General features: G+C 41.9%; 1 protein-coding gene across 1 annotated transcript in view; it reads right to left on the bottom strand.

Moving 5' to 3' along the window:
- Window positions 1–13,218, bottom strand: part of MGMT (O-6-methylguanine-DNA methyltransferase) — a 140,263-nt gene that overhangs the window by 106,597 nt on the left and 20,448 nt on the right. The gene's annotated exons all lie outside the window — the stretch shown is intronic.

Below are 13,218 nucleotides of genomic sequence, written 5' to 3'. Positions count from 1 at the left end.
TGAAATACTGAGTCGTGTTCACTCAAGATGGGAAGTCAGGACTTAACAGGACTCCCAGTTTAGAAGTGCTGGATGAATAAAAAGGTATTTCCCAATTAATGCTCACAGACGTGTCTCCTGCAGCCCAAAACAAAGCAGACCTTCCAATTCTGCAAGTGCTGCTCTGACAGAGCCTGTAGTTGTGTGAGTGAGAGTTACCTTGGTCATAAATTATCCTAATTACTATGGAATTTTGATAACAAGGTGATAGACCTGAAAGACAAGGGTGGAGTGAAGATTAAGTTATAATGTGAATTGAGACAAAGCAAAAGGTAGTACAAAGAAGTGACAGAATTCGTAGGATTTAGTTCATTGTTTCAGCTAGGCTAATATTTAATAATTAGTAAATAAGTGTTCATTCTGATAGTTCTTTTAAAGATTCCAATAAAACTAAGAATAAAAAGAAGAATTAAGATGCAGTCAGCTTTTGGAATGAATATCAATATGCAAAACAATATAATTCATAAATCTCTTCAGTGATTCAAAGGCTAAACCCAACCCAAAGCAGCCCTTCACTGTCACTCATGTAGAAATTACAAAACATCCAAGAACAACAAAACCCAACAAACTTTTAGCCCTAAAAATCATTAAAAATGACAGCTTTAAAAGTGCAAATTTTTACTGTACATGCAATTTTGTAGCCTATAAAGAGTTTGATATTCTAGATCCACATCAGAGGGAAGCTCAGAGTCTGCGCAGCACTATCAGCAAGTACAAAGTGTTATCAAGAAAGTGTATTTTTATTTTTCTTCAAGTTCGTTATATTTGGGGGTTGTTTTTTGGCCACTTGGCTTCTTTTTACTGTGATTTATCATTACTTCAGACAAAAGATTCTTTGTTCCTTTTCAAATTACCTGCACACCCTGGATATCATACCTATCACGAGTGATTTTTTGTTCCTGTCTGGGTTTGTTATTGCTGTGAGTTCTATGAAAAGGAGTTTCAAGACGTATTTCCCAGAACAGACAGGAAGCAGGACACGCTATCACAACCCTGAGGATATCCTCTGTTTCACACTGAGACATAAATCTCAAAGCCCACAGGACATCTGCATAAATGAAGAGCATCTGGACAACCTCAGAGCCACAAGCAATATTACCCAGCATGCAGAGAACTTCTGACCTACAGGAGTTGAGAGCTGATCCCCACCATGACCAACAGAAATCACAACCAACGCTGGAGTGGAGTGAAATGGGATCTGGTTTAACACACATGTTCACAACCAGAGCAGCAAAGGCAGAGAAACCTCCCAAAATGTGCAAGAAACCAGTAAAATCCCCCAAAAGACATGTCCACCTTGATTCACTGTCCTTGCCACCATCAGCAGAAGAAATCAAAGAAAATTTGACTGATTTTCAAAGAATTCAAGTACAATCAATACAACCTAAGGTGCAACTCCAAAACCAGGTAAGTGACGACTTCAGAATTTCAGAAGTCTAAACAGAAGACAATTTCTATATTCTCCAGGAGTCCACGTCAGTATTTAAAATTAGAACAAACTCCTTCCAGAGGTGAAGAACATTCATGAGCTGTGAAGAATGACTACTTCCAAATTATTGAGGTATTACAGCTCAAATTGCCTTAATATGAGCTGATTTATATTTATGGCCAAGTTTCATACAGTGTTTAAACTTTGAACAACTCCTCCCCCAAGTCAGACTGTTGAACTTGAAGAGTTTAAAAAATAGGTCAGGAAATATTCTCCATCCTCCTTTGCCATTATATCAAGCACCAGGATGTTCAGGGCAGTTATCCTGCTAAGAGTTGTATTCTGGTAGCACAGTCGTATTTTATATCATAAAACAGATAATCATAATATAATCAAAGAATCATGGAGTCATTAAGATTGGAAAAGACCTCTGAGATCATCAAGTCCAACCATGTTCACCACTAAACCATGTCCTCCAGTGTCACATTCACATGTTTTCTGAACGCTTCCAGAGATGGTGATTCCATAACCAAACACAGCATCACAGGAGCTCTGGGTCTAGTGAAACAGCCCACAAAAACTTGGTGCCCTTCCACAACGCTTTGTACACATCAGACCAGCTTTGATCTGATGGCCACGAGAATTTCTCAGGAGTTTTTTATGTTTGGCATGGACTGACCCACCCAGGAACCACCAATCCTTCAGGGAGAGTTTTCCCCTTGGGCAGCAACCTATGATACAACCCTGATTTAACTTTTAGGACCAATTTAGACATTTCATATTGAAGGAGGAAGGACTACAAGAGCATCTGTCTTACAGGGAACTTTCAAGGCTTTTCAGTGACCTCAATGCCTAAAATAATAAAAAGTTGAAATATCAGCTTATTGCCCAGACTCTGTGAGAAAAACAATCTGTGGATCCTAAACTTTTATAAAGTAGGCAGCCTACCAGCTTGGTCTTGCATATGTGCTGAGAAACATATCTAGTGTGGGTCCAAGAACTGGGAAAAAAACTAGTATTTTTGAACATTTTCCTTCAATTTTGGAGAGACTTTCCATCAGGAATAGACAGTGGTCAGGATTTCTGTAGCTAAAACTATGTTAGTAAGCACTGGACACTATTTCTAACAACAGGAACAACCTTGGCAGTGCCTGCCCAGCATCTCCAGGATAAGATCTGTGCGTGTGTGCGTATTTTAAATCAGCACCTGCACCCCAGCACCTATGAAACAATAAACTCCCCCACCCTCCTGGGCCACATGACACTGATGAAGCATCGCCAGGAGCAGGATACACAGAGAGACTGTTCATCATCATCATCTGAACACAAGCAAAACCCAACTGTGGACTGACAAAACCAAGGGGATGTGCATCAATAAAGCAGAGGAAAAACAAATGACAGGAAAACAACTGACTGGGAACCTAAAGGATAAAGTTTCTCACTTAATCTCATTATTTCTTTCTCTGAACTAGCCCAGGCAGAAGAAAAGTCCTCTGCAGAATTCCTGTTTCACACCAGACATTCTGACATCATGTCTAAATCAACATAATAATAATAGGAAAATAAAATACAATTTAAAAATCTCCTAGTACAAATGACAATTTACATAGCAGCAGCCTACAACAGTGAGCCTCTCAAAGGTCAGAATTAATTAAAGAAATTGATAGCTGCTCAAAATCTAATTTGATTAGCTGATCACTACATTTATTCAGAAATTGAGAAGCCATCAAAAAGTTTTTATCACCAGCAAGTGCTCATTTTAATAAGCAATGAGGTAATTATGAGTATTTATCACTTGAAGGATTTATGTGCACTAAACAACCTTAAATTCTTCAAAAGCCAATAGGAACTTATTTCTGTTTAACAAGAACTGGGGAGAGCGAGCAAAGATGGGCTCATGGAATCAATCTATGAGATGTCCGCCCTTGGAATCATTCTCATTTAATCCTTTAATGAATCAGTGTTTTAAGAAATTTGGGAAACTTAGATTTATTGGTAACACCAACGAAACCATCCTGACACTGAATAGATAGAACAGCTCCCAGTTTTCCAGGCGAAGAGATGACAACCCTCCATGCCAGGGTGAGGTACCTCACACCACTGCCAGGAGACCTGATCAGAACTTGAACATTCTGAGGAAAAATGAGAGTAAGATGAGATGTGATATGGAAACCACTCTAAATATTTAATATGATCGGCAACTCACAATTATTTCTTAAGTGTCTTTTTCCCCAATAACTTTTTCCACTGCATGATCTCGGGGAGAAGATAACATGAGATGCTGCTTTTGAATAAGTTATACATTTCCCTTGCTTTACTTGAACCTCACAATGCCACCATTATTAATATTTTTCCTCCACAAAACAGCACTAGCCTTCCAAAGAAAAAGTCCTTGACCAAAATATCAGAGGATATTAAACTGAGAAGTGATCTACTGATGCAAATCATTAAATCTATTTGCATTTGCTTACTGAACCCTAACACAGAAATTAAACTACATAGTGTGGGAAAAGAGCTGGTTTTGCATGGTTAAAAGGAGACATCTTGGAAGATCCGAGCTCTATGTCATTAATTTTCCTTCTTCCCCTCATTAACAAGTAAAATGTTTTCACTGCTTGAAAAGTTTTAATAAATAGGAAAAAGCAGGGCAGCTGACATAAGTTTTTAATGTAATATACAAGAGCTTTTAATATTTTTACATATATTAATGTAAAAGCTAAAAATAAATGTTAAAAGGTTACATTTGTGAAGAAAGAAAAATGGCATTTACAGTTACAGGGTAAGGTTTTAGAATTTAACTCCTTCTCTCCTGGCATGCGGTTCTGAGGAGCATTTGCCATTTCCCTGAAAATCACTGGAATTGCAGAGATGAGCCATTGCAGAAGTGCCTGGGGGCTAAGGACACATGTTCCCTCCCAGCTCTGTGCTCCAGGATGATTTACTAGGCTTTGTCCTACCAAGTCTTAAATTCTTTTTATAGAAGGAATTAAGGGAGGCATATTAAGAACAACTATAATTAGCACAGGCACCGGCAGTGTGTGATCCTTGAGTTTCACTGAAATGCAGGAGCCAAAGAGGCCAACAAAGACCAGGTACTGGAGCTGCCAGTTCAGCTGGAGCTGGGAAAAGCCACTCAACACCAAAACGCCAGCGGCACCCTGGGCTGCAGCACAAGGAGTGGGACCAGCAGGGTGAGGCAGGGGATTCTCCCCCTCTTTGTCCAAGTCTGAGGTCCAACATCAGAAGGGTGTGGAGCTGCAGGAGCAAGTCCAGAGGAGGTCACAGAGATGCCTCAAGGGCTGGAGCAGCTCTGTTCTGGAGCCAGGCTGGGAGAGCTGGGGGTGTTCACCTGGGGCAGAGAAGGCTCCAGGGAGACCTGAGAGCCCCTTCCAGTGCCTAGAGGGGCTCCAAGAGAGCTGGAGAGGGACTTTGCACAAGAGCCTGGAGGGACAGGACAAGGGGAATGGCTTCCCACTGCCAGAGGGCAGGGAGAGATGGGACACTGGGAAGGAATTCTTGGCTGTGAGGGTGAGGAGGCCCTGGCCCAGAGGAGCTGTGACTGCCCCATCCCTGGAAGTGTCCAAGGCCAGGCTGGATGGGGTTTGGAACAACCTGGAATAATGGAGATGCTGCTTCTCATTGCAGAGGGGTGGAACCAGGTAACCTTTAAGGTCCCTTCAACCCAAATAATTCCATGATTCTATAAACCCCTGCAATCCTGGTATTCCTCAAGCACTCAATGTTGTTCTGATCACAGCATTTTCATAGTCAAGGCTCTCCAGGCTGATATTACATTTTTCAGCAAACCACTTTGTGCAATTCAATTCTGTCCCTCAAGGAGAGCTGCAGGAAGGTTCCTGTGATCCAGGTGGGTGTCCCTGCTCACAGCTCACCATCTAATCCCAAAACACCTCTGTGGCTTTAAATTATTCTCAGCATTATCTGTGTGTTATAATTTTTTTCGAGGACCACACAAGCCAGGGAAGAAACCCAAGATGAAGAGTTGCAATATTTAAGAATACCCACTAATTCTGGGACATAATAGAAACATAATCCATGTCATTATGCAGCCCATTTTCCCATCCTTATAGCCAGGATTTGCAATGGAAAAATGCTCCACTGCATTAATCTACCTCTGGCATGAGAAGTGGAAGGGTTCCACTCATGGCCTGAATTATAGAAGAGTTAGTAAAGATACACCAGGCACAGTATCTGCGGCACAGAACAGGGCAGGGCATCAGGAAAGGATTTATTTTCCGAGTAATTTCTTGAAAAGTTGATGCTGCATAGACAAATTCTCACACTCCTCTTAGGTGAAGTCATTTTTCAGCACTATTACAACTCTACATCTTCTGCAGTAGGAAAAAAAAAGTCATATTTGTGGTATTTTCAATTGGGTGTCTGCACAAGTTATATTATCTAATACACTTTGTTGTTATTTTTGCCATTTTAAAATATCAGCACTGTAAAACGTGATCACTGGGTTGTTATAACATGTCTTGCTTTAGGACTCTTGGCCAACGATCGAGGTTTACAAACACACACCAGTCGAGCAGCAAAGCTTTGTGTTCTCCTGCACACTGAAATAGGGCTTTTAGTGCTCTGACATGGCATTGTCCCCATTAACATTCAGGGTTTGAAAACCTCAGATTAGTGCCATGAATAACTGCCCAGTAGAAATGGAATGGTTTGGGTTGGAAGGCACCTTAAAGCCCATCCAGTTCCACCCCCTGCCATGGGCAGGGACACCTTCCACTAGCCCAGGTAGTTCCAAGCCCTGTCCAGGCTGGCCTTGGACACTTCCAGGGATGGGGCAGCCACAGTTTCTCTGGGCAACCTGTGCCAGGGCCCCACCACCCTCACAGGGAAGAATTCCTTCCCAATATCCCATCTAACCCTGCCCTTTTTTACAGTTTGAACTCATTCCCCCTTGTTCTGCCCCTCCAAGCCCTTGTCCAAAATCTCTTCCCCTGTCTCTTGCAGGCTCCCTTCAGGTTTTGGAAGGCCACAATTTGGTCACCCTCTTCTCCAGGCTGAACAATCCCACTTCTCTCAGCCTTTCCTCCATCCCTCTGATCATCCTGGTGCCTCCTCTGGACTCTCCAACAGCTCCATGTCCTTCCTGTGCTGGGCCCCAGAGCTGGAGGCAGTTCTGCAGGTGGGGTCTCACCTGAGTGAGGCAGAGGGGCAGAATCCCCCCTCCCCTGCTGCCCACACTGTGGGATCAGCCCAGGGCACTCCTCATCCACCAAATCCAGCCTTTCATCCACTAAAAAAATCTGGACTTTTATTTTTTTTTTACATGGAGCCCTCAAAAGTTTCTCTGTCAAGATTTCAGGACAAAACCACAACTGAAGACTTGCAAAACCCACTCCTATTTGAGTGTTGCAATACTGCCTTTGACAGAGAACAGAAGTGTAGCAGTGCTGTCAGGAAAAATAACCCAGCCAAAGTCTAGTATTGATTACAGTGGAGTTGCTCAAGATTCACTTCAGTTTAAGTGAGAGAGAATGTGGGTTTTATTAATCATGCAGAATTAGATTCACCACCCACACCTGACAGCAAAACTTCTCCTGCAAACCATTTCTAAAATCATGTGAAACCACGTATTTGGCCTGTACTACGTGTAAGGCTTTGCCAAAGTCTAAATTCTAAAAACACACAGGAAGTTATTTTGTTTAAGTTTTTGAAACACCATTTCCAATAAAAAGTTTTCTTAGCTTGATGCAGCATAAACAATCTGTAGCATCTCCACAAGAAACTATGAAAAACCCTAGCCCAGTTTATTTTTAATAAAAGGAGGACTATGCTATATAATAACTCTTCCTGCCACATCCACTGAATCTGCTGAAATAAAGATTGATGCCTGGATATTTGTAGAGACTTCTACCAGAGAAGGTAATATTTCTTTTTTCCTTTCTTTCCTTTTTTTTTTTTTTAAATATACTTTCCTGTTATTTTGAAGTAATTTGAAATAACAAGCATCATCTCCCTATTACCCAGGAATCTGCATGTTTTCTTTCCAAGACAAGTGACAGAGAACTCAATGAGATTTGTGAGAGCTTCGTGCTGCAAGTTAAAAGAAATCTGAAAATAAAAAGTTTTGAAAGAGAAACCTGTTTAAGACTGACCTTCTTCTGGTGACTGTTCTCCACAGGCACTCAAAACAGGCCTTCACTCTGCTCATCAATATGAAAACCAGTATTGTCAGGATCGTGAGCAGTTAAAAGCCAAGAAATGTCTAAAATCCTGTGTGGATTTTGCCCAGTATGTTGAACAAGCATCACGCGGAAGAACCAGGTGCTCTCAAAGCCAAAGTAGCACTTTGAAGCTTTTGAGAACAAGGTCCCTCAGAAGCAATGAACATGTGGAGTGGGCCAAGGCCATCACCTCCCTGTAACCAAAGGACTCCCACCTGGAGCTCTGGGGCCCTCAGCACACGAAGGACATTGAACTATTGGAACCAGTCCTAGGAAGAGCCATGAAGATGCTCTAAGGGTTGGAGCCCCTCTGCTCTGGAGCCAGGCTGGGAGAGCTGGGGGTGTTCGCTTGGAGAAGAGAAGGATCCAGGGAGACCTGGGAGCCCCTTCCAGTGCCTAAAGGGGCTCCAAGAGAGCTGGAGAGGGACTTTGCACAAGAGCCTGGAGTGACAGGACAAGAGGGAATGGCTTCCTACTGCCAGAGGGCAGGGTTAGATGGGAGACTGAGAAGGAATTCTTGGCTGTGAGGGTGGGGAGACCCTGGCACAGGTTGCCCAGAGAAGCTGTGGCTGCCCCATCCCTGGAAGTGTCCAAGGCCAGGTTGGGCGGGGCTTGGAGCAACCTGGGCTGGTGATGTTGTTCCTCATTGCAGAGAGGTGGGACTAGGTAACCTTTAAAGTCCCTTCCCACCCAAACCATTCTGGGATTACAGAACTCAATCACACTCACTCCCATCACATGCAGCCTGTATCTCAAACCTCATCTGTTTGCATTAACACCTACAAAAGCACCGTCTAATGAACCATTTCCCAGCCACTGTAAACAGTAATTAAATACCTTAAACTATAAAAAAAGGAAAGTTCCCTGAAAAACATACTTTGATCACCCATAAGTGCCATCAGCTTAAATGATTATGGTATTTACAAGAGTTAAGTGCTCTGTTGTACTGGCAGGAAAGTGATGCAGCTGCACTTGTCCACAGTCATTGGTGTTTTAACATAGAATCATTAAGGTTGGAAAAGATCTCTAAGATCCCCAAGTCCAACCATCAACCAGCACCATCACTATGTTCACCACTAAACCATGTCCTCAAGCTTGAACACATCCAGGGATGGTGACTCCAACACTTCCCTGGGCAGCCCCTTCCAATGCTTTACAACTCTTTCCATAAAAATTTTTTTCCATTGTAAACCTTCCCTGTCACAGCTTGAGGCCATTTCCTCTCCTCCCGTCCCTTGTTCCCTGGGAGCAGAACCCGACCCCCCTGGGCTCCCCTCTCCTGTCAGGGAGTTGCAGAGAGTGAGAAGGTCCCCCCTGAGCCTCCTTTTCTCCAGGCTGAGCCCCCCCAGCTCCCTCAGCTGCTCCTGGTGCTCCAGACCCTTCCCCAGCTCCATTCCCTTCCCTGGACAACTTTTCCTTTCCCCGTTCCCACTCTACACCTAGGCCTTATCCAAAACCATTAACTTCTTCACTCCAAGTATGCCTGTCTCCTTCAGGTTTCATTCTACATAATTTTAATTAGAAAATCTCTGGTTTTACACAATAATTTTAAGGATGAGCTGAATGGGGAGGAGTGCAGCCTCTTCCAAGCCACATTGCCAATAATCCTCTCTTCACATAAGTCACAATGTTCATGGTAAACCAGAAATGTATTCAAAGCAGCAGAGTAGGTGTATACCTACCTCCTTCAGAGGGTTTTTACTGTGCCCCTGAGCTCCACTAAGTTTCTTAGCCTTGGTGGATGCTTACTGGAAAAATAGGAGGAGTGGCACTCTCCCAAATGCCTCCCACTTGTGGCATCAAAGTGAGATATCACTCACCGTAAATTTTACAGTATGAGGAATGAAACAGTTAGCAAAGTTGACATTTAAACCATCATCACTGGCTATGATTAAATACCTCAGAGATGAACAGAGTGGTTCACACCTCTGCAAGTTATTGTTCTAGGCTCTTATCAGAGCCCGGACGCCACTGCATCCGCTGCCTTTCCACACACTTGAGATTTTCTTTGAATCTGTAATAGCTGGAAACCTCTTTAAGCTGAGATTCTGGAGAGTTTCTGATAATGTTACACTGGCAGAGATTGACTGAAACCCAGGTGAACCTCTTGAACTGCAGATTCACCCTTAAAGGTTTAGGTAGATTAATAATACAAGAATGGCCAAACTGGCTCCTTGCTCCTCCTCCTCTGATCTCTTTCAGTAAGATGTAGGGAAACGAAAAGCTGTAAAGAAAATGGCAAATAAGCTGCAAGAAACACAGAGGGTAGATGGGATCCCACTGCTTCCAAGAGTCTCTTCTGAAAAAAGCATAAAAAGGAAATCTGATGTATTCCTACACCACAAGAAAAATGGAGCATTCTGTGATAACCACCATGAAAATACATGTTTTGACCATTCAAGCAATAGTAAAGCAAGTCGACCTGCCCAATTTCCAACAGCTGCAGTTTCTCAAATTCAAGCTCACATCCCTACCAACAAACACACAACTATCAAAGTCCATGGAGGAGAAGCAGACCACCTGCACATGCTGCCTCCTGGATGGGAGCTCAGGATCTTCTGTCAAGATCAACCTGTCTGTACACCACAGCAATCCCAGAGTGGAGGAGCCCAGAGCCAAGGAGATGGCCGTGCCCAAATCATCCACACCTTGGGATGACCCAACTAAAGATGGCAGTGACAGATCACAGCAGCTCAGCTGAGCTTTTAAGTGGAAAATCTCAACTTCTCATAATGGCATCCTCAAATCCCAAGGTGGATGTAAATATTAGCATTACTGGCATCTCCTGGGATCTGTGCCCACTCTTCAGGTGGCAAATTTAACTTTCTTTTCACACACAGACTCATCAGTCCACCGGAGTATAATGGTGTTCATCACTCCATGCTCAGCAGGGAAAGATTTTCCAACCAGACACTGGAAGCTGCTTAGTTTACTTCAAAACATGTCAGACAACAGCCCTTTTACTACTATCTTCCAGTTCCCAATGTATTTCCCTGCCCTGGTGCATGTGCAGCCCAGATAACCCTTGCCTCATGCTGACCAGACAGGGAGAGCTGGAAAAACCAGGGCAGTTTTCCTGAGGGGAGAAGGAATTCCTGAAAGAATTCGGAATTTTGCAACACAGGGAAAATCTGCCTCCTGGTGCCATCCCAACTGCCAAGTCAACATCAACATTTTTCCAGAGTATCTTGTGCTGTAAATATTCAGCAGAGGAAAACAAGTGGTTTGTGTTATTGCTCAAGGAAGTCACGAGTGGGATCCTCTGCTCACCAAGAGTATCATTTACTCCTCCAGCTCAGCAATAAGACAAGACTTCTGAAAATGGAGTCATCCCAGTGTGGGAACACCAGAGCTGACAGTGGAATAACCAAAAATTAATTCTGAAACTCCAAAGCTGCCGAAGACGCTCAGGAGTAAAACAACAGTGAAAAAATTGAGTTATTCTTTAGGCCATGAACAAAAAGAGTTAAACATTTGCAATATTTCAGGCAGGAATAGTGGAGGAAACTTGATCAAAACTAATCCTTAGATTTGTATATACTGAAAGAAAAAACTTCAACAGCTGATACAGTACTAAGTGTATATATACATATACACACACACACACACACATTCACTTAAGAGTTGGACTCGTGGGTCCCTTCCAATGCACAATACTCTGTGATTCTGAGATTCTAATATAGAGATATATATATATAGATATATATATAGATATATATATATATATAAACACACATATAGGTTATATATCCTTTTAGGTTTTTTTTTTTTAATATAAACGGTGAAGATGAAATTCTTAGAAACAGAAACATTTATAAAATCAAGCTTCATGTCTGGTGTACTTTCTACCCCACTTTACAACCCTGAAGCAGCACATTTCAGAAACAGCCCTATAATGACTGCACAGACCTTGAGCCCAACACATGAATTTCCTCATGGTGCTGTATGTAGGCTAAAATTCCTGCATTCTCTGTCATACAACACATAGGTATCAAGCACAAGGACTTTGGTTATTCTAAAGCTATTCCAGCTCTATCTTCAGTGTTTTATTAATTGAAAATGACAAAACAAACAAGTCAATCCATAATTTCAATACTAAAGCAGAAGTGAGTGATTTCAAGTCCCTGTTTCAAGTTAACCAGTTATTAGCACTACAAAATGGCTAGAAACAATTTTAGCAGTACATTAAAAATTCCACAATCCTATTTAGCTGAAATCTCACATTTATATATGTGAGATTGTATGTATATATATATACATAGAATCACAGGATGGTTTGGGTTGGAAGGGACCTTAAAGCCCATCTCATTCCACCCCCTGCCATGAGCAGGGATACCTTCCATTAGCCCAGGTTGCTCCAAGCCCCGTCCAACCTGGCCCTGGACACTTCCAGGGATGGAGCAGCCAAAACATGGATTTAAAAAGCCTAAATGATAAAGATTCCTCCTCTCCAAACAGAAACCATCACATTATGATGTGTCTGGACTTTTAAAGCCTGCCAACTTCCCAAGGAGCAGAATAACCTCAGGTTATTACAATTAGTTTCATCTCATTAATAGATCAATTTCTTTCAAGCATAGTGAAACTGGATTTTACTTTGTTGCTTCTCCTTTTAGGCTCCATTATAGTCTGTGTTCTTAAGTTTTAAGGAGAGCCATCACTGAATAGGTTGTAATCTCAGGTGATTAATTGCCCAGCATTTTACAAGCTGTAAAATAGAGCTGAGATCTCCACAAAGCGATTATGCCATTAACCAGACGCTCTTATCAGCCTTTTCTACAACTACCAGGTTTGTCTGACAGATTGCAAGTCTTAAGTATTTATATATTTCAAAGGTTTACTTATTTTTGTTGTTAAAAACCCCTAAAATCTATATTGATTGTTACATGCAATTCCACACGAGAAGTCCCAAGCACCGTGGAGCAGAATACCAATATTTATTACCAGACTCGTGCTCATTATGGTTCTCTCTGACAGGGGTCCATTAAAATCAATTTTTATGTTTCTTATGTTTTTTTTTTTTCCCCACCCAATGTTCTTACCATGGTGTTTATTAGCCAGTTAGGAGAAACACCAGGCAACTGCTTTGTTTTTATTTTACTCTGTCGAAAATAATGAGGCCAGATTTAACAACTATGCACTAGTGATGAGTAGAAGAGATTAAATGTTATACTTCAGCACAAACATTTACAGATGGCTTTAAAATTTTTAGAACTTTATCAGTGCTAAAGACAAAAGGAAGTCCCACCTTTCTTTTTCAGATTTAAATTCTTAAAGTAATCCCAAAATATTCTTCTTGCCTTTAACTTCTGAGTTACTCTTGAATAGCAGTCCCTCTAATATGACAAATTTTGCATCTAAATCATGCAACCTGTGAAATTAAGTGTTATCAAGATGCCACTATTGCATCAAAATGAAGTCAGCTCACCACTGAGAAAACTGAAGATCAAGAACAGATAAAAATTAAAAAATTAGGAGTAGGATCCAGACTGTTCAACTTCTGCTTGAAGAACAAAATCATGAGAACCTTCAACCAACCAACATGGCCAC

This window comes from Chiroxiphia lanceolata, chromosome 8 (assembly GCF_009829145.1).
Source record: "Chiroxiphia lanceolata isolate bChiLan1 chromosome 8, bChiLan1.pri, whole genome shotgun sequence".
In the NCBI taxonomy this organism is placed as follows: Eukaryota; Metazoa; Chordata; class Aves; order Passeriformes; family Pipridae; genus Chiroxiphia; species Chiroxiphia lanceolata.
Note: the sequence above shows the minus strand (reverse complement) of the source record. Positions and strands in the feature narration are given on the sequence as shown.